Consider the following 21,211-nt stretch of genomic DNA (forward strand, 5'->3'; position numbering starts at 1 on the left):
AGGGGTGCAGGTTTCACTAGGTGGGGGTTTTCCCTCAACCTGGCACATGTGACAACTCCTGCAGTACTCCTCCACATCCTTGTGGAGTTTTGGCCAGTCAAACTGCTGTCTTATGCAGGCTATGGTCTTTTGTATACCGGCATGTACAGCTACTGTAGTCTCATGGGCCCTTCTCAGTATTTCTGCCCGGTACCTCTGTGGCACCACTAACTGGTGAACTACTGTCTACTCCTTCCTCTCAGGTCTGTGAGTAGGACTCTATTACCTCATCAGTACCACATTCTTTAAAAAGTAGCAGTCAGGGACTCCCTCTGCTTCACTTTCAGATTGGGCAGTCTGTGCTAACTTTGGTAATACTAGGTCGGCTCACTGAGCCTCAGCTAGGGAAAATCCATTTGATTCATTCCCTGGGTCTCCTAACTTTCCGAAGAAAGTCTCGGACAGGCAGACCTCATGGTCATGTGCCTGCAGTGCCTATGCAGTCTCCTCTGGGGGTGCTGGTCTCATCATGGCTTGTCTCACTACACATCCAGGGGAACTGCAGGGGACCGTCTCCTGCCACTACCCTGTCACTCTGACCTCCTGTGGTCTTTCTTTCACTACTGGGGTCTACCACCTTCATCCCTTCCAGATCATTACCGAGGAGCAGGTTAACCCTGCCCACAGGCAAACTAGGAACAATTTCTACCATCACTAGTCCCGAAACTAGGTCGCATTCCAGGTGCACCCGGTGTACAGGTTCAGACATACACTGCCCTCCAGTACCATTCACCACCATTTTGGTGTTCACTGCTCTCTCTGGAAGAAAAGGTCAGGCCTTTTCCCAGCAAAAAGGATCTGGTGGCCCCTGTGTCCCTGGGAATTACTGTGGGCTTGCTTGCCCCACTCGAGGGATATGGGGTTACTTTCCCTTCAAACACAAAACCCTGATAACCTTCAGGAATCCTATTAACTTTTCCTGCACTGGCGGTAGTAAGCTTCCTGGGTTGCCCTCTTACTGCAGTTAAAGCCACAGCTTGTTCTGTGTTTTCCATCAGGGTCCCGTCTGCACTGAGCGGGTGCGCCCTGATTAACCCTACCGGTTTCTCCTTTAGTTTCCAGCAGTCAGCTTTTAAATGCCCTGCCTTATTACCATGGAAGCACACAGGTTTCCGTGTCTCACTCTTGCTCACAGCACCTTTCATTTTTGGCTGGAGAAGGGCTCCCATGTCTCCTGCTTTCCTTTCTCTTCCAGGGCTGCCTGGAAGATATCACCTTCCCACCCTTTGTCCTTTTCGGATTTGTGGGATGATTAGGAAAGGTTCTCCTCTGGGAAACCAATTTATAAATTAAAGCAAACGCATCAGCCGGAATGGCCGCTTGCTGGGCTCCCTGAACCCGCTGCTCCTCCACATGGGTTTTTATTGAGAATGGGAGAGAGTTTTTAAATTTCTCTAACAGGATTACTTCTCTGATAGTCTCATAGCTGAGTTGTATTTTTAAAGCCCTCAGCGACTCGTCAAAAGGCAGCTGCTTGCTTCTTTCAAACTCCAGATAAGTTTGATTAGCTTGATTTTTGAGGGTTCTAAACTTTTGGCGGTAGGCTTCGAGTACTAATTCATATGCCCCGAGGATTTTTGGTCAGTTCATAATTTGATGAACTCTCAACTGGCAACAAGGAATAAACCTCATGGGCTTTTCTGGTTAGTTTGCTTTGCAGTAAAAGAGACCAGGTCTCAGCTGGCCATTTTAGCTGCATTGCCAGTTTCTCAAAGGACGTGAAAAACGCTTCCACATCTTCCTCATTGAATTTTGGAATTAATTGAGCGAGTTTTAGCAATCTTGAACCCAGTCATGAATTCTGCTCCTCCCATATTGACCATGCTTTCACTAGATTTACTCTGTCACCCCTTAGATAACTCAAGCCGCTTCAACTCTCTTCACATTTCTTTCTCTCTCTCCTGCCTTTCATTTTCTTCACATTCCTTTTGGAAAGCCCTCTCTTTCTCCCTCTCCTCTATCTCAAGTTTCCTTTGTTTCAATTGTAGCTTTGATAGCAGTACCCTCTCTGGGTCTGTTTCTAACCCTGCTTCTGCTTCTTCAGATTCGAGGGAAAAGTGGTTGGCCACTAGCCTTTGGAGTTGAGACTTCGTCGCCTTGCCACGTACAGTGATCCCACACTGCTCAGCCATTTTTCTCAACTCCTCCATAGACAGTGCTTTTAACTTATCCCAAGTCACTTCACAATGGCTCGGAGAGCTACTTGCTTCAGTTGTAGACATGTTAGTACTCAATCACACACAACCGCAAGAAAACCTGTATTGATTGTTTGTTCTTTTTGATTGCGAAGAATTTGGCTTCCCAATTCCAATTTCACTCATTTGTCTGTGGTTAAAATCCCAGACGAGCCCCCAAATTTCTGTTATGACCAGGTGAGCAATGTGTCTCAGGGTCTGTTACTATCTTCACCTGGTCTTATTGTAACAGGGTTTAGTTTAAACACACTGTGTTTTGAGCTCCCCCTTTGTGAATCCTTGTTCACAGTTTTCTAATTATAAGACAAAGAAACCAATTCACGCAGGCTTTCTCAGGTTTAAAGAAGAAAGATGAAATTCTATTAAAACTTAAACTCTAATACGGTTCATGCCTACGGATATACGACGCGCCCATGCTAGCATGCACAGGCGATACATACATGCAAATAGGGACAGAAAAGATAAGGTGGAACAGTTTGAGGCAATATCATGTTACGGTGCTTTGAGCTCACTGTAGTCCTTTTGTAAGTAGTCTTGCTTTTCGTTGGGGCCCAGTAGTCGGCTTAAAACCTGGTTCACGTAGGAAACCTTTCTCTCTTTGAGTTTCATGTGTTTTCACAAGATTCAGTTCCATGAGAAGGAGATGGAGCAGGCAGGAGAGAGGTCTTCTTGCTTCAGTTCCAGGAAAGATATTTACTCCATGAGCACATGGCTTTGTCTTGTCAAATCCTTTGTTGGAAGTTCAAATTCCCTGCAACAGCATATCATATGACTAAAACTGGTCTGACCACTTCTTCTGTGTATTGGGGAAGCAATGACTGGGTCCCCAATGTTCCAACACTGCAAGTATTATGCAAATATCCTTCCGGTCAGGGCTTGCAATTTTAAGTTTTAATGTTCATGTGGCGAAATAATGTGTGCCTCAGTCTTGGTAGGTGGGAGGTTTGCCTGACAATAAGTAAAATGATGTAGCCTTCCTGTCAGAACCTTGTGACTTAAAATTACATTTCTGTCTGACCATTTCAAGAAAACGCTGAAGCTGTCATAGAAAACAAGACCAGGCTGATGACATCCCTGTGTCAGAATTTGGGTTGATGATAAAAACTAGTTTTGGAAAGGAACTGGTTCACACAGAGGGTTAGACTACTGGAGTGGCAGGCTCCTCTGACAGGAAACAAAATGAGTTTAAGTGGTTTTGATCCCATTCTTCATGGCCATTTGGCATTTATTGGCAATTATAGTTGTAAGGATGTATGAGAAATGAAAAAATGCCGCATGGGGTCCAGGGTGTACTAGCTAGATGGATAAAGAACTGGCTGGGCAACAGGAGACAGAGAGTAGCAGTGGAAGGGAGTTTCTCAAAATGGAGACGTGTGGCCAGTGGTGTTCCACAGGGATCCGTGCTGGGACCACTGTTGTTTGTGATATACATAAATGATTTGGAGGAAAGTATAGGTGGTCTGATTAGCAAGTTTGCAGACGACACTAAGATTGGTGGAGTAGCAGATAGTGAAGGGGACTGTCAGAGAATACAGCAGAATATAAATAGATTGGAGAGTTGGGCAGAGAAATGGCAGATGGAGTTCAATCAGGGCAAATGCGAGGTGATGCATTTTGGAAGATCCAATTCAAGAGTGAACTATACAGTAAATGGAAAAGTCCTGGGGAAAATTGATGTACAGAGAGATTTGGGTGTTCAGGTCCATTGTTCCCTGAAGGTGGCAACGCAGGTCAATAGAGTGGTCAAGAAGGCATACGGCATGCTTTCCTTCATCGGACGAGGTATTGAGTACAAGAGTTGGCAGGTCATGTTACAGTTGTATAAGACTTTGGTTCGGCCACATTTGGAATACTGCGTGCAGTTCTGGTCGCCACATTACCAAAAGGATGTAGATGCTTTGGAGAGGGTGCAGAGGAGGGTTCACCAGGATGTTGCCTGGTATGGAGGGCGCTAGCTATGAAGAGAGGTTGAGTAGATTAGGATTATTTTCATTAGAAAGACGGAGGTTGAGGGGGGACCTGATTGAGGTGTACAAAATCATGAGAGGTATAGACAGGGTGGATAGCAAGAAGCTTTTTCCCAGAGTGGGGGATTCAATTACTAGGGGTCACGAGTTCAAAGTGAGAGGGGAAAAGTTTAGGGGGGATATGCGTGGAAAGTTCTTCACGCAGAGGGTGGTGGGTGCCTGGAACGCGTTGCCAGCGGAGGTGGTAGACGCGGGCACGATAGCATCTTTTAAGATGTATCTGGACAGATACATGGATGGGCAGGAAGCAAAGAGATACAGACCCTTAGAAAATAGGCGACATGTTTAGATAGAGGATCTGGATCGGCGCAGGCTTGGAGGGCCGAAGGGCCTGTTCCTGTGCTGTAATTTTCTTTGTTCTTTGTTCTAATGTAGCCCAGTATGCATTAGGGCTGAGGTTTTTGTTCAGGCAGAGTAGAGGAGCATTTCCTCACATGTAGCTGTGTTACTCCTGACTTCGGAGAGTTGATTGCTGATGCATGAAATCTTTATTCCTCGCTCCCGTGAAAATACCTCCATCAGTGTGTCCTCTGATACTCTACCCTTCAGATAGCTTCTGGAATTCACTCATCCAACACACCTGTCTCCAAACCTGGACAACAGTTTGCTGATACTCCATGCTGACTCCACCCTAACAATGGCAACTTTATCCCACCATGGGACCTCTGACCTGAACTCTGGACCCCCTCCTGTTGTCTCCCCTCTTCTCTGTTTATTACAGGATATATGCTACGTAACCAAACCTGTGTAATTTGAGCTTTTCCTGTATCCGTTTGTGTGCACGTTTTGGCTGCTATACCAGACTTGAGCCCATTGCTTCTATTCCCACAACTTTTCTACCCCTTGTTATTTTTCTGTTCATCCCTCCTAAACCCCTCATCCTGTATCATGCCTCCTTTTATTTCTCCCCTCTTGCACACTCTGCCTTCCAAAATCTCTGCCTCAACCCTTCAATACTTGGCCTTCCTACTCTCCTGCTGCGGTCCCAGGCTTAACCCCACTTGGAAAAGTCTACGGCTTCCCTCTGTGCCTCGCTTGACATCCTCCAATGGACCCATTCAAGCACTCATTGCTGCCTCCTTACGAGTAGCAACCTCAACTGCCCCTGGAGGCTAATCTTGCCAGTATCCTCCCTATCAAACTCGCCTTGCTCAGTGTTGACTCTGTGGACTCTACCAATGGATCAGCTATCACAGCCCCTCTCCACAACTCCCTCCAAAATGTTCATTCACTTGTGGACAAGATCTTTGCCGTGTTGAGCTCATTGTGGATGATTGCATCACAATCATTGCCTTAACAGAAATCTGGCTGAGGGGTGATGACAGCTTCCTCCTAAATGAAATCTCCCCGCCTGGCTATACCTTCTACCACTTGCCCTGCTTAGACCGTAGTGGTGATGGTGTGGCTCTTATCACCAAATCGCACCTTGGTCTGTCCCTCTATTCCTCTGGCAATTTCTCCTCCTTTGAGCATCTCATCTTGTTCTACCCCTCACACCACTTATTTAAAGTCCTCGTTCTGTACCGCCCAACCACAGTCACAAAAATTTTCTCATTTGAGATATCTGTAATGTGTTCCACCCTCAGTCTCTGTGTTGATCAACTTCTCATCCTCAGTGATTTCAACCTCCATCTCAATTCTTCATTCTGTCTCTCCTTTGAGCTCACTGCCCTCCTATCCTTCCTTAATCTCTCCCTCCATAGAAACCTATTTTCATGGCCACCTTCTTGATCTTGCTATCTCACATGGCTTCCCTGTTCATATCGTGTTAATCATAGGTAAGGCCATCTCTGTTCGTTTCCTTGTATTGCTCTCCATCAACATTGCCATTCTCTCTCCCAACGCTACTTCCTTCTGTGTCCACCCCTGAGAAAAAAACTCTCTTCCAAACCACTTGCAACTGCACTTTCAAAATCCCAACTGTAACCTTTAGCCTTCATCCGGGTCAGACTTCCTCGCAGGTTCCCCCTTTCCCTGAAGTTGCCCTTTTCTCCAGTTTCTCTCCTATCTCCCCTTATTCCCTCTCTGAGCTCATCTTGTTCATGGGACCCACCACCTACTCCCTCGACCCTATTCCCATTAAACTGCTGACCACCCAACTTCGCTTCCTGGCTCTCGTGTTAGCTGACGAGAATGGTTCTCTCTCTTCGGATACTGTCCTTTTCTTCTTTAATTTTACCGTCATCACCTCTCTCTCCATCCTTGTAAACTACTACCCCATCTCCAACCTCCAATTGGATTTCTCTCCAACTGGATGGGACTGAATTCACCTGGTTCCATTCATATGTATCGACTGGTAGCCAGAGAATCACTTGCAATGGCTTCTCTATACATTCCTGCACTTTCATCAAGAATGCCTATTTCCAATTCCATAACATGGCCTAACTTCCCTCCTGCCTCCCCTCATCTGCTGCTGAAACCATCATCCATGCCTTTGTGACCTCTTGACTTGACTATGTTACGACCGAGAAAAACACTGCCCACTCTGTTAATACAGTGTTTCAAGCGAGGAACTGAGTAGGAGTCTGCCTTGGTTATTACATTATCCTTTCTGTCGTCTATGCAGAATCTAGTTGAACCATCAGGTTTAGATGTTAACACCACTGGGGAACTCCAGCTGCTTTGGCTGGGTTCAGTTAGGTGGTTTTCCAATATCTAATCGATTCCCTCTTTCACCTTGGCCTGTTTCCCTGGACTTCAGCCATAAGCATGCTCTTTTATAGGAGAGGATTCCCCTACAGCCACATCATGTGTGGCTGAGGTTGTACATCCTGTCTTGTCCCGACAGATTTATTTAAATGCCGTGAATAGCCTTGTTAGGTCTTCTCGTTGTTCTGCATCTAAATATGAAAGCACAGTGTCCAATCTCCCTAACAGTTCAGTATTAGCTAACCGGATAGTAGGAGGTTTAATTTGAGAATTGTCTAGGCTTCCTTCTGCCTCATCCTTACCAACCTTTTCATCCTTCACTGTCCCCACTACCTGACATACCTGTTCTTACTTATCCTCCTCCCAGCGATGATATTGTTTCAACATATTGATTTGATATAGCCAATTCTTTTTCTGGCATTCAAGGGTGTCAATCAAATAATTGACTTCATCAATTCTTTTGTCCATTTTATCTGGACCACAAAACCGTGCTTTCAGTGGTTCACCCTGTAAAGGTAGTAATACTAACACCTAATCCCATGGTTGAAATGTTCGGATCCTGGCATGCTTGTCTGCCCATTTCTTCATTGTTGTTTGGGAAGCTTTAAAGTGCTCCTGAGCCACTTTGCAGGCTCTCATGAGCCGCTTCCAGAACAGGGATACATAATCTAGCACAGAAGATTCGTCTTTCTGTTCTAAAAACTTTTCTTTAATTAGTTTTAGAACACTCCTTACCTCATGTCCCTAAACTAATTCAAAAGGACTAAAACCGGTAGACTCGTTAGTTGAATCCCTGGTGGGAAACAAAAGAAATTCTAGCCCTTCATCCCAATCATGGGGATATTCATGACAGTATGCCCTGATCATCATTTTGAGGGTCTGATGGTACCGTTCGAAAGTTGCTTGTGTCTGTGGGTGGTATGCTGAAGACTTTAATCTGTGTTATACCCAAATTATTCATAACTTCCTGAAAAACTTTAGACATAAAATTGGAACCTTGATCCGACTGAATCTCAGTGGGTAATCCATATCTGGTGGAGAACTGGGTTAACTTCTCTACCACTACTTTAGCAGAAATTGTTCTCAAGAGAATGGCCTCTGGTAACAGAGTAGCTATATCCATGATAGCAAGTATATATTGGGGTCCAGCTTTTGTTTTTGGTAAAGGTCCTATGCAATCTGCCAACACCCTACTAAATGGTTCCCCAAAAATGGGTATGGGAATTAGAAGTGCCAGTTTCATGGCAGGTTGCGGTTTTCCCACAATCTGGCACTTATGGCATGTTTTACAAAACTGTACCACATCCCTGAAAAGACCTGGCCAGTAAAAACGTTTATCTATACGTGATTGGGTCTTCCGGATCCCCACATGTCCCACGATAGGAATTTCATGGGCTATCCTTAATATTTCCAGGCGATACTTGGGCGGTACGACTATCTGATGGACAGTTGTCCATTCCTCGTCTGCAGGTCTGTGAAGAGGTCTCCACTTCCTCATCAGAATCCCATTTTTAATATAGTAGCCTTCCGGAACTCCCTGTGCTTCATCTTCAGTAAGAGCCGATTGTGCCACTTTATTTAACTCTGGATCAGCTTGCTGAGGCTTGGTCAGAGAAGACTTACTGAACATTTCCTTTGGATTATCCACATCACCAAAGAAAGTTTCAGATATTTGGCTATCGGTCTGTGGTCTCTGCGTACCTCTGATGATGGAACTTGTTTAGCCATTGCTTGGATCACTACACATGAAGGAAAAATTCCTGGAACCTTTACCTTCAACTGTCTCTTTAACTTCTCTTGGTTTTTCTGTGACTACTGGAGAAGCGACTACCTTCGCTCCAGCCAAATTATTCCCCAGGAGCAGGTCTACTCTGTCTACTGGTACACCATGATCAACTACAGTTACCGTTCCAGACCTTAGGTCACACTAGATGTGCCCGATAAAAAGTTATGGGTATATACTCCCTGCTGATACCATTCACTAAAAGCTTGGCATTGAATGCACTCTCTGGTGGAAAAGTTATGCCTTCCCCCAACAAAAGAGTTTGGGTGGCTCCTGTATTCCTAAGTATAACTATAGGTTTACCTGCCTCACTCCAGACCCACAGCAATTTGGTTGACTCTTGCATGCCCTCTGAAATGGCCTAGCAAGCCACTCAGTTGTATCTAACCGCTACGAAGTCAATAAAAAAGAATGAAACCAGACGGACCACCCGGCATTGACCTAGGCACCGGAAACGACAATGGCAAACACAGCCCTGTCAACCTTGCAAAGTCCTCCTTACGAACATCTGGGGGCTTGTGCCAAAGTTGGGAGAGCTGTCCCACTGACAGCCAAGCAACAGCCTGACGTAGTCGTACTCACGGCATCATACCTGACAGACAATGTCCCAGACACTGCCATCACCATCCCCGGGTATGTCCTGTCCCACCGGCAGGACAGACCCAGCAGAGGTGGCGGCACAGTGGTATACAGTCGGGAGGGAGTTGCCTTGGGAGTCCTCAACATCGACTCCGGACCCCATGAAGTCTCATGGCATCAGGTCAAACATGGACAAGGAAACCTCCTGCTGATTACCACCTACTGCCCTCCCTCAGCTGATGAGTCAGTACTCTTCCATGTTGAACACCACTTGGAGGAAGCACTGAGGGTGGCAAGGGCACAGAATGTACTCTGGGTGAGGGACTGCAATGTCCATCACCAAGAGCGGCTCGGTCGCACCACTACTGACCGAGCTGGCCAAGTCCTAAAGGACATAGCTGCTAGACTGGGTATGCTGCAGGTGGTGAGTGAGCCAACAAGAGGGAAAAACATACTTGACCTCATCCTCACCAATCTGCCTGCCGCAGATGCATCTGTCCATGACCGTGTTGGTAGGAGCGACCACCGCACAGTCCTTGTGGAGATGAAGTTCCGCCTTCACATTGAGGATACCATCCATTGTGTTGTGTGGCACTATCACCGTGCTAAATGGGATAGATTTCGAACAAATCTCGCAATGCAAAACTGGGCATCCATGAGATGCTGTGGGCCATCGGCAGCAGCAGAATTATTCTGGACCACAATCTATAATCTCATGGCCTGGCATATCCCTCACTCTACCATTACCATCAAGCCAGGAGACCAACCCTGGTTCAATGAAGAGTACAGGAGGGCATGCCAGGAGCAGCACCAGGCACACCTCAAAATGAGATGTCAACCTGATGAAGCTACAACAGAGGGCTACCTGCGTGCCAAACTGCGTAAGCAGCATGCGATAGACAGAGCTGAGCGATCCCATAACCAACAGATCAGATCTAAGCTGTGCAGTCCTGCCACATCCAGTGAATGGTGGTGGACAATTAAACAACTAACTGGAGGAGGTGGCTCCACAAATATCCCCATCATCAATGATGGGGGAGCCGAGCACATCAGTGCGAACGATAAGGCTGAAGCATTTGCAGCAGTCTTCAGACAGAAGTGCCGAGTTAATGATCCATCATGGCCTCCTCCTGAAGTCCGCAGCATCACAGCTGCCAGACTTCAGCCAATTCGATTCACTCCGTGTGATATTAAGAAACGACTGAAGGCACTGGATACTGTAAAGGCTATGGGCCCTGACAATATTCTGGCAATAGTACTGAAGACCTGTGCTCCAGAACTTGCCGCACCCCTAACCTGTTCCAGTACAGCTACAACACTGGCATCTACCCTGCAATGTGGAAAATTTCCCAGGTATGTCCTGTACACAAAAAGCAGGACAAGTCCAACCCGGCCCGTTACCGCCCCATCAGCCTACTCTCAATCATCAGTAAAGTGATGGAAGGTGTCATCAACAGTGCCATCAAGCGCACCTGCTTAGCAATAACCTGCTCAGTGACGCTCAGTTTGGGTTCCTCCAGGGCACTCAGCTCCTGACCTCATTACAGCCTTGGTTCAAACATGGACAAAAGAGCTGAACTCAAGAGGTGAGAGTGACTGCCCTTGACATCAAGGCAGCATTTGACCGAGTATGGCATCAAGGAGCCCTAGCAAAACTGAAGTCAATGGGAATCGGGGGGAAAACTCTCCGCTGGTTGGAGTCATACCTAACGCAAAGGAAAATGGTTGTGGTTGTTGGAGGTCAATCATCTGAGCTCCAGGACATCACTGCAGGAGTTCCTCAGGGTAGTGTCCTAGGCCCAACCATCTTCAGCTGCTTCATCAATGACCTTCCTTCAATCATAAGGTCAGAAGTGGGGATATCCGCTGATGATTGCACAATGTTCAGCACCATTCGCGACTCCTCAGTTACTGAAGCAGTCCATGTAGAAATGCAGCAAGACCTGGAAAATATCCACTCTTGGGCTGATAAGTGGCAAGTCACATTTGTGCCACACAAGTGCCAGGCAATGACCATCTCCAACAAGAGAGAATCTTACCATCGCCCCATGACATTCAATGGCATTACCATTGCTGAATCCCCCAAAATCAACATCCTGGGGGCTACCATTGACCAGAAACTGAACTGGAGTAGCCATATAAATACTGTGGCTTCAAGAGCAGGTCAGAGGCTAGGAATCCTGCGGCAAGTAACTCACCTCCTGACTCCCCAAAGCCTGTCCACCATCTACAAGGCACAAGTTAGGAGTGTGATGGAATGCTCTCCACTTGCCTGGATGGGTGCAGCTCCAACAACACTCAAGAAGCTCGACACCATCCAGGACAAAGCAGCCCACTTGATTGGCACCCCATCCACAAACATTCACTCCCTCCACCACTGACGCACAGTGACAGCAGTGTGTACCATCTACAAGATGCACTGCAGCAATGCACCAAGGATCCTTAGACAGCACCTTCCAAACCCGCAACCTCTACCAACTAGAAGGTCAAGGGCAACAAATGCATGAGAACACCACCACCTGCAAGTTCCCTTCTAAGTCACATCCCATCCTGACTTGGAACTATATTGCTGTTCCTTCACTGTCCCTGGGTCAAAATCCTGGAACTCCCTTCCTAACAGCACTGTGGGTGTACCTACCTCCCATGGACTACAGTGGTTCAAGAAGGCAGCTCACCACCACCTTCTCAAGGGCAATTAGGGATGGGCAGGAAATGCTGGCCTAGCCAACAATGCCAACATCCCATGAATGAATTTAAAAAAACTTGAGGGAATAGGAGTTACTTTTCCTTTTGGCAAGCATTCCTTTTAACCCTCTGGTATCTTGGTCGCATCCCCTGCACTCACAGCGGGATTTTTGTACTTGGTCTTACAGCTGCAGTCAGAGCTAAAGCCTGATCTGTCGTACTCCCAGTCAGGGCCCCTTTTTCTGCATTGGCCTTGTGCATGCCAAAAAATCCCATGGGTTTACCCTGCAACTTCCAGCATTCTGCACAAAGGTGTCCATCCTTGTGGCAATGGTAACACTTAGACTTTCAGACCTCACTTCCACCCTCAGCACATTCATCTCTTCTGGGACACAGCTTTCATTTTAACAAACATTGATGATAAACCTTACCTACACCAAGCTTTTTAAATTTGTCCTTTAGCTTTACAAAGTTGGGCTTACAAAGTGCTTATAATGCATCCTGATAATTTTGCACAGTGCAAAAGACTGTCGGACCTGCGGGCTCTGGAAAATATAAATCCAAGCCCAGGTTTTTTGGAGAGGCTCAGGTCTTCAAGTAAAACTTGATTGAAGGCATTAAAACACACAAAAGACAGTTCAATTAATAAATTCAATCATGTTGTTGTAATTTTAAATGTTTTAATTTGGTTCAGGCATTCCAAGTGTTTAGTCCACTTTTTGAAGTGAGTAGGGGCTCCTAACTGAATATTTGCATAATTGCTTAGTGGGTATTCACCAGCAGTTTTCTAGCCAATTGTCCCACTTTTGCATGAGACATTCCCTTTGTTTCCAATTTGCTGCTACTTTACTTTAAAAAAAAAAGTTAAATTGTGTCTGTTTTTAATTTTTTATGATTTGAATACAAGTTGGACTAAACTTTAACATTTATTAATTACTTCAAAATTGTGAAGCTGAGAAATCCTATTTCTCTCATGGTAATTTGATTTTTTTTCTCTTTTCCCATTTCCCATTATAAAAAAAATGAAAGCTTTTCAGGCAATTGGGGAAGCTCTGATGAACATTGACTATGTTTTTTTGCTAGTTATTAATTCAGTGGACCTGGTGGTAAATTAATTTATTTATTGTTTTTGTGCATGCTGCTGTATTCATTTATTAATTCCATTGATGGCTGCTGCTCAAAAATTTTTGTTGTTGTGCCTGCTATTCCATTAATTCAGGAATTTACTTGTTCTTCTGTAGTTAATTATTAACGAGTAATTCTCCTCAGACATTACTGATGGTAGGCTCGAGGATTTACTATTCAATATAGGAGTGTTTAAGCCACATTGGGACCAATGATTAAAATTGAATTTTTTTTTAAATTTAGCAGCTTGGACCAATAGCAGTCAGTTGTGTATTGGACTGATTGTGTCATGACTACAAATGTACAAGTATAGCTGTGCAAGTGGCTCCTCCAACTTTATGTTTTCCTTCTGCCATTGTCCTCTGCATTATGATCCATCACCCTAAAACTAGTCTTGGCCAGTTCATTCCCATATACCAATGTACCTACAACCCTGATCAGGCATCCTTACCAACAGCTATTCAGAACTCCCACGAGTTGGTGCTTGCACCTCCCACGACAAAAGAGAGGGAGAAAAGACAATGGATTAAAGAGAAAAGAGCAGGACACATGGAACTGCATAACAAGAACAAAAAAAGAAGCAACAGAGGACACACAGGCAACTAGAAAAAACAGAGATGCAGAAAAATAGAAGATGAAAGATAGGGAATCAGAGACACGCAAGACACAGATCATATTCTGCAACTTAAAATTAGCAACACCATGGCATATCACAAAAGTTTATATATTAATGTTTTAAAAAAAAAGGTCCTTCCACTTCAGATCCTTAAATTTACCAACTCATGCACCGTACCCCTAATTGGGCCTAACGCTTTCCCCTCTCTACCCTCGAACTCACCATGAACAATATCTCTCCTAACCTCTAACTAACCAAAATCAATGCCATAGGCAGTCCACTAATATATAAAAATAAAGGTCAATGGTTGATTTACAGTTTTGACACAGGAATATACTCTGGGTGGGGGACTTAAATGCCCATTACCAAGAGTGCTCAGAGACACCACGACTGACCGAACTGGCTGAGTCCTGAAGACGCCACTGCCAGAATGAGCTTGTGGCAGGTGATGAGAGAACCAACGTGAAGGAAAAACTACTTGATGTCATCCTCATGTCACAGATGCATTTGTCCATGCCAGTAGTGGTAGGAGTGACCACTGTACAATCCTTGTGGCAACGAAGTCCGATCTTCACACTGAGGACATTATCGCTTGTGTGGCAGTACCACTGTGTGAAATGGTGTAGATTCAGAACAAATCTAATGGTTAAAAATGGCATCCATGAGGTGCTGTGGGCCACCATTGGCAACAGAATTATATTCCACCACAATCTGTAACCTCATGCCTGGCCTATCCCTCACTCTACTATTACCATTAAGCCAGGGGATCAACCTTCGTTCGTTGCGGAGTGTAGAAGAACAGGCCAGAAGGAGCACCAGATGTACCTACAAATTAGGTGCCAACCTAGTGAAGCTACAGCATAGGACTACATGCCTACTAAACAGTGGAAGCAGCATGCTATCGAATGAGCTAAGAGATCCCGCAACTAACAGATCAGATCAAAGGTCCACAATTGTGCCACATCCAGACATGAACAGTGATGGACAACTAAACGTCTAATGGGAGGAGTGGGAAATTCCATGAACATCCCATCCTTAATGATGGCAGAGACGAGTGCTTGAGTGCAAACGACAAGGCTGAAGCATTTGCAACCATCTTCAACCAGAAATGCTACATGGGTGATCCATCTCTGACTCCTCCTGAGGTTCTGACCATCATCGAAGCAAGACTTCAGCCAATCACAGAATGTTACAGTGCAGGAGGAGGCCATTCAGCCCATCGTGTCTGCACCGGCTCTCTGAAAGAGCAACTACCTCAGTTCCATTCCCCTGCCTTGTCCCCAAAACCCTGCACAGTCTTACTTTTCATATAACAGTTTAATTCCCTTTTGACCCTACCTCCACCATATTCTCAGACCTGAACCACTCGCTGCATGAAAAAGTTTTTCCTCATGTCACTTTTGCTTCTCTTACCAAATACTTTAAATCTGTGCCCTCTTGTTCTCGATCCTTTCATGAGTGGGAACAGTTTCTCTCTATCTACTTTGTCCAGACCCCTCATGATTTTGAATACCTCTAACCAATTACCTCTCAGCCTTCTCTTCAAGGAAAACAGTCCTAATTTCTTCAATCTAGCTTCATAACTGAAATTCTTCATCCCTGGAACTATCCTCGTGAATCTTTTCTCTACTCTCTCCAATGCCTTCACGTCTTTCCTCAAGTGCGGCGCTCAGAATTGGATACAATACTCCAGCTGAGGTCGAACTAGTGTCTTATACAAGTTCCTTGCTCTTGTGCTCTATGCCCCTATTAATAAAACGCAGGATACTGTACACTTTATTAATCCCTCTCTCAACCTGTCCTGCCACCTTCAATGACTTATGTACATATACATCTAGGCCCCTCTGCTCTTGCACCCCCTTTAGAATTGTACCCTTTATTCGATATTGTCTCTCCGTATTCTTCCTACCAAAATGAATCACTTCACATTTCTCTGCATTGAACTTCGTCTGCCCATTCCGCCAACTTGTTTATGTCCTTTTGAAGTTCTACACTATCCTCCTCACTGTTCACAATGCTTCCAAGTTTCACATCATCTGCAAACTTTGAAATTGTGCCCTGTACACCAAGGTCTAGGTCATTAATATATATCAGCAAAAGCAAGGGTCCCAAAACTGATCCCTGGGGAACTCCACTACAAACCTTCCTCCAGCCCGAAAAATATCCATTAATTCTATTCAATTCATTCCACGTGATATGAAGAAGGGGCAGAGTGCACTGGATACAGTAAAGGCTATGGCCTCCAAAAGTATCCCAGCTGTAGAGCTGAAGATTTGTAATCTAGAACTAGTAAAGCCTCTGGCCAGGCTATTCCAGTACAGCTGCAATATTGACACTTACCCAATAAATTGCTCAGCTAAGTCCTGTCAAAAGGCAGGACAAAACTAAATCGGTCAATTACTGCCCTGTCTATCTACTTTCAATATCAGCAAAGTGATTGAAGGGGTTCTCAACACTGCTGTCAAGAGGTAATTACTCATCAACAGCCTGCTCGGGTTGGGTTCTGCTATGAACACCTGGAGCCAAACATTCAGGCTTGGGTTGATAAGTGGCAAGGAACTTACACACCACACAAGTGCCAGGCAATGCCGATCTCCAATCAGAGAGAATCTAACCGTCTCCCCATGGCACTCAATGGCATTACCATTGCTGAATCCCTCACTATCAACATCCTGGGGGTTACCATTGACCAGAAAATGAACTGGACCAGGCACGTAACTACTGTGGCTACTAGAGCAGGTCAGAGACTGGGAATTCTGTGGCGAGTATCTGACCTTGTGACTCCGCAAAGCCTGTCGACCATCTTGAAGGCAGAATTCAGGAGCATGATGGAATACCCTGCACTTGCCTGGATGAGTGCAGCTCCAACAATGCTCAGAAAGCTTGACACCATCCAGGACAAAGCAGTCCCCTTGATTGGCACCCAATTCACCACCTTAAACATTCACACCCTCCACCACCAATGCATAGTGACAGCAGTGTGTACAATACGCAAGATGCACTGCAGCAACTCACCACACCTCCTTCGACAACACCTTCCAAACCCACGACCTTTTCCACCTAGAAAGACAAGGGTGGCAGTTGTGTGGGAACATCACCATCTGCCAGTTCCCCTCCAAGTCGCACATTATCCTGACTTGGAACTATATCTCCATTTCTTCACTGTCGCTGTATTATTACAGTTCCCTAATTGTCCTTGAGAAGGTATTGGTGAGCCACCTCCTTGAACTGCTGCTGTCCATGCCGTGAAGGAACCCCTACAGTGCTGTTCAGGAAGGAGTTCCAGAATTTTGACTCAGCAACGATGAAGAATGGCAATAGATTTCCAAGTGAGAATGGTGTGTGACACAGAGGGGAACTTGGAGGTGGTGGTGCTCAGATGTGCCTGCTGCCCTTGCCCTACTAGGTGCTAGAGGTCCTGGGTTTGGGAGGTACTGTTGAAGCAGCCTTGTCAAGTTGTTGCACTGCATCTTGCAGATGGTGCGCACTGCAGCCACGGTGCACTAGTGGTGGAGGAAGTGAATGTTTAAGGTGGTGCATGGGGTGTCAATCAGGTAAGCTTCTTTGTCCTGGATGATGTTGAGCTTCTGGAGGTTTGTTGGAGCTGCCCTCATCCAGGCAAGTGGAAAATATTCCATCACATTCCTGACTTGTGTCTTGTAGAATATGGACAGGCTTTGGAGAGGCAGGTGGTGAGTCTCTCACCACAGAAAACCCAACCTTTCACCTGCTCTTGTCGCCACAGTATTTATGTGGCTGGTCCAGTTAGGTTTCTGGTCAATGGTGGTCTCCAGGATGTTGATGGGGGAAATTGGACAATTGTAACAAGTCATTGTTGGAGATGGCCATTGCCTGGTGCAAATGTTATTTGCCACTTATCAGCCTAAGCTTGAATGTTGTCCAGGTCTTGCTGCACGTACGCATGGTCTGCTTCATTATTTGAGGAGTTGTGAATGGTACCGAACACTGCAATTATCAGCGACCATCCCCAATTCTGACCTTATGATGGAGGAGCTGAGATGGTTGGGCCTAGAACACTGCCCTGAGGTAGAGAAGATAGGCCTCCTTTGTGCTAGGCATGACCAATCAGCGGAAAGTTTTCTTCCTAATTCCCATTGATTTCAATTTTATTAAGACTCCCTGATGCCACATACAGTCAAATTTGCCTTGATATTAAGGACACAGTCACCCTCACCTCACCTCTGGAATTCAGCTCTTTTGTTCACGTTTGGACCAAGGCTGTAATTTTATTTTCATTTGTTTCATGGGATGTAGGCATCACTCTCAAGGCTGGCTATTTTGCTCATCCATAATTGCCATTGTGAAGGTGGTGGTGAGCTGCCTTCTTGAACTGCTACAGTCTATCTGGGTGTAGCTACACCCACAGTGCTATCAAGGCAGGGAGTTCCAGGATTCCAAGAAGCTCAACATCATCCAGGGCAAAGAAGCTTACCTGATTGACACCCCATGCACCACCTTAAACATTCACTTCCTCCACCACTAGTGCACCGTGGCTACAGTGTGCACCCATCTGCAAGATGCACTGCAACAACTTGACAAGGCTGCTTCAACTGTACCTCCCAAACCCAGGACCTCTAGCACCTAGTTGGACATGGGCAGCAGGCACATCTGAGCACCACCACCTTCAAGTTCCTCTGTATGTCACACACCATTCTCACTTGGAAATATAATGCCATTCCTCATCGTTGCTGGGTCAAAATTCTGGAACTCCATCCTGAATAGCACTGTAGGAGTTCCTTCATGGCATGGACAGCAGCAGTTCAAGGAGGTGGCTCACCAATACCTTCTCAAGGACAAGTAAGGAATTGCAATAATGATGACATTGCCAGAGTCTCACACAGCTAAGAATAAGAAAAAAACCACCTTCTCCCACAATTAATTCTGGCTTAAAAATTGAATTATGTAGAAAAATAATATGTTATATTTCATTTTATCTTTAAACAAATGCTCCAGGTTCATTGAAATGAATGAGAGGGGAAGAGAAAATTGGGTCATGCCCTTAGCTAAAAGGGAGTAAGTAATGTGGTGGGTTGTACATGCAAATGTTCTGGATGACCTCACAATACCTTTCAGTGTACAATGGTGATGTTAAACAATTGATCGTTTGAACCACATTAGAGATTCTCAACAGTCAGTCTGCAGTGTTTCAGGACTAGACTAGGACGAGAGGAGATTCATCTGCATTACATGAGGTGTGAAGCTACAACTGATGTTTTCTGAATGAATTCTAAAATAGGGAGATCATGAATCTGTTTCATGAGAATATAAAAATTATGTCTGGTCACTGTAAAGTGATGCCTGTTGAACTTAACTTGCAGGTGTTCGAGTAATACTGAACGTTTGCATGTAAATTGTAATCAAGAATAGCCTGTGGATTATTCAAACTATTATGAGGATTACCTTCAGAGTTGTATTTCTACATTAAGGGTGTAGTGCAGCTTTTGTTTATGCTGTAGTCTGTTCTGTTCTAAATTCATGAAAAAAATAATTAGCTTTGGGATGTGGGCGTTGTTGGCAAGGCCAGCACTGGGCCACCTTGAACTGTTGCAGTCGATGAGGTGAAAGTGCTTCCACAATGCTGTTACACAAAATGTTTCAAGATTCTGACCCAGCAATGAAGGGAGAGCAGCATTCTATGGCCATGTCACGATAGTGGATGACTTGGACTGTACCTATGAGGTGATGGTATTCCCATTGCATCTGCTGCCCTTGTCTATCTTGATTGTCGGGGTTGCAGTTTTGGAGGTGCTGCTGAAGTAGGATTGGTAAGTTACAGCAGTGCATCCTGTATTGTACACACTGCAATGATGGTACGCTGGGGATGGATTAGTTTAGACTTGTGGATGAGGTGCTGATCAAATGAACTGGTTTATCCTGGATAGTGTCAAGCTTTTGTGTTGCAGCTGCCTCCATCCCGTCAAGTGGACAGTATTTAGTCACATTCCTGACTTGTGCCTTGTAAGTGGCAGTGATATTTTGGGAAGTCAGAAAGTGAAATACTTACTGCTAAGAATACTCAGGCTCTGAGCTGTTGTAGTAGCCGTGGCATTTATGTGGCTGGTCTAGTTTAGTTCCTTGTCAATGGTAACCTCCAAGATATTGATGGTGAATGATTCGGTGATAATAATGCAGTAAAGAAGGTTTAGGCTGCCTTTTGTTGGAGATGGCCATGGCCCAGCACTTGTGTGGCAAGGGTGTTACTTTCCAACTTTAAGAACTATTCCAAAGCTCTCCTAGCCACTTTGCACCCTCCATAAACTTGAGCTCATCCAAATCTCTGCACGTATCCTAACTCGCACCATTCTGTTCATTTATCACTCCTATGCTCGCAGACATTTTCGTGTCTTTCGGTTAAGCTACACCACGATTTTAAAATTCTTATCCTTGTTTTCATATTTCCACCCCACTTCCCCACCCCATGCCCACATCTCTCCCTAACTCTGCAACCTCCTCAAGCCCTGCAACCCTCCATGATCTCTGTGCTTCTCCAATTACAGCCTCTTGCACATCCCCTTTTTCAAAACTCTACCATTGGCAGCCGTGCCTTCAGCTGCCTAGTATGGAATTCCTTCCCTAAACTTCTCCACCTCTCTGCCCTCCTTTAAAAAGCTCCTTAAAACCTTCCTCTTTGACTAAGCTCTTCTTCACCTGTTCATGTATCTCCTAATGTGGCTCAGTGTCAATTTTTGTTTGATAATGCTCCTGTGAAGTGCCTTTGGGATGTTTTACTATGTTAATTGTTGTTATCAGTCCAAGCCTGGATGATGTCCAGGTCTTGCTGCATGCCGGCATGGACTGCTTGATTATTCAAGGAATTGCGAATGGTGATGAACGCTGTGTATTCATCAGAGATCAGCCCCCTATGTGAGTCTACGGTGGAAGGAAGATCATTGATAGAGTAATGTTTTAGATACTGAGGTAATTCTGAGATCTGTAATTTATATTCATAAACTGTTCAGATGGCTTCTCTGTATTAATACACAGGGTCCTTTTTTTGCAGACAGAAACAACATCTACACACATTGCACCTATTTCAGCTAAACAAAGTAAATGACAGCCATTCGCTGGTTCATTCCTCAGGGCAATGCCTGGACTAATCAGAGTCAAGCTGCCTGGTTTAAATTTCAAACAAAGCATGGCAGTTAACTGTCAGTCCCCATAAACTGGTGCATTCTCCATGACAATGTCTCTATCAATCAGAGTTCACTTGCCAACCAATCAGCACTCTCTTCTCATATAGTATTCATTTGTTGCTTCCCTTACATTGGTATTCTTGCGGATTGTCTTGATGAGTGCAAGACGAAAAGCTTCGATAAAATGTCTGTTTTCAGCAATACTGAAATAGCTTCTTTGTTGGAATAAAGTTGTTCAAAATAATTTCAAAAAAATTCTGCCCCAACTGTGGTGTGTATGCAACAAAAGAAATCAAATTCATAATGTTGTGTTATTTAACTGTAAGGATGCATTTGGGCTGGTAGTGGTGGCCATTTAT

The 21,211-nt window shown here is 45.1% G+C and overlaps 1 protein-coding gene across 7 annotated transcripts in view; it reads left to right on the forward strand.

Annotated features, from left to right (window-relative positions):
- The window catches only part of LOC137349254 (cAMP-responsive element modulator-like), a 160,641-nt gene that overhangs the window by 62,540 nt on the left and 76,890 nt on the right, over positions 1-21,211 (forward strand). The window lies entirely within an intron of this gene.

This window comes from Heterodontus francisci, chromosome 2 (genome assembly GCF_036365525.1).
Source record: "Heterodontus francisci isolate sHetFra1 chromosome 2, sHetFra1.hap1, whole genome shotgun sequence".
Classification (NCBI taxonomy): domain Eukaryota; kingdom Metazoa; phylum Chordata; class Chondrichthyes; order Heterodontiformes; family Heterodontidae; genus Heterodontus; species Heterodontus francisci.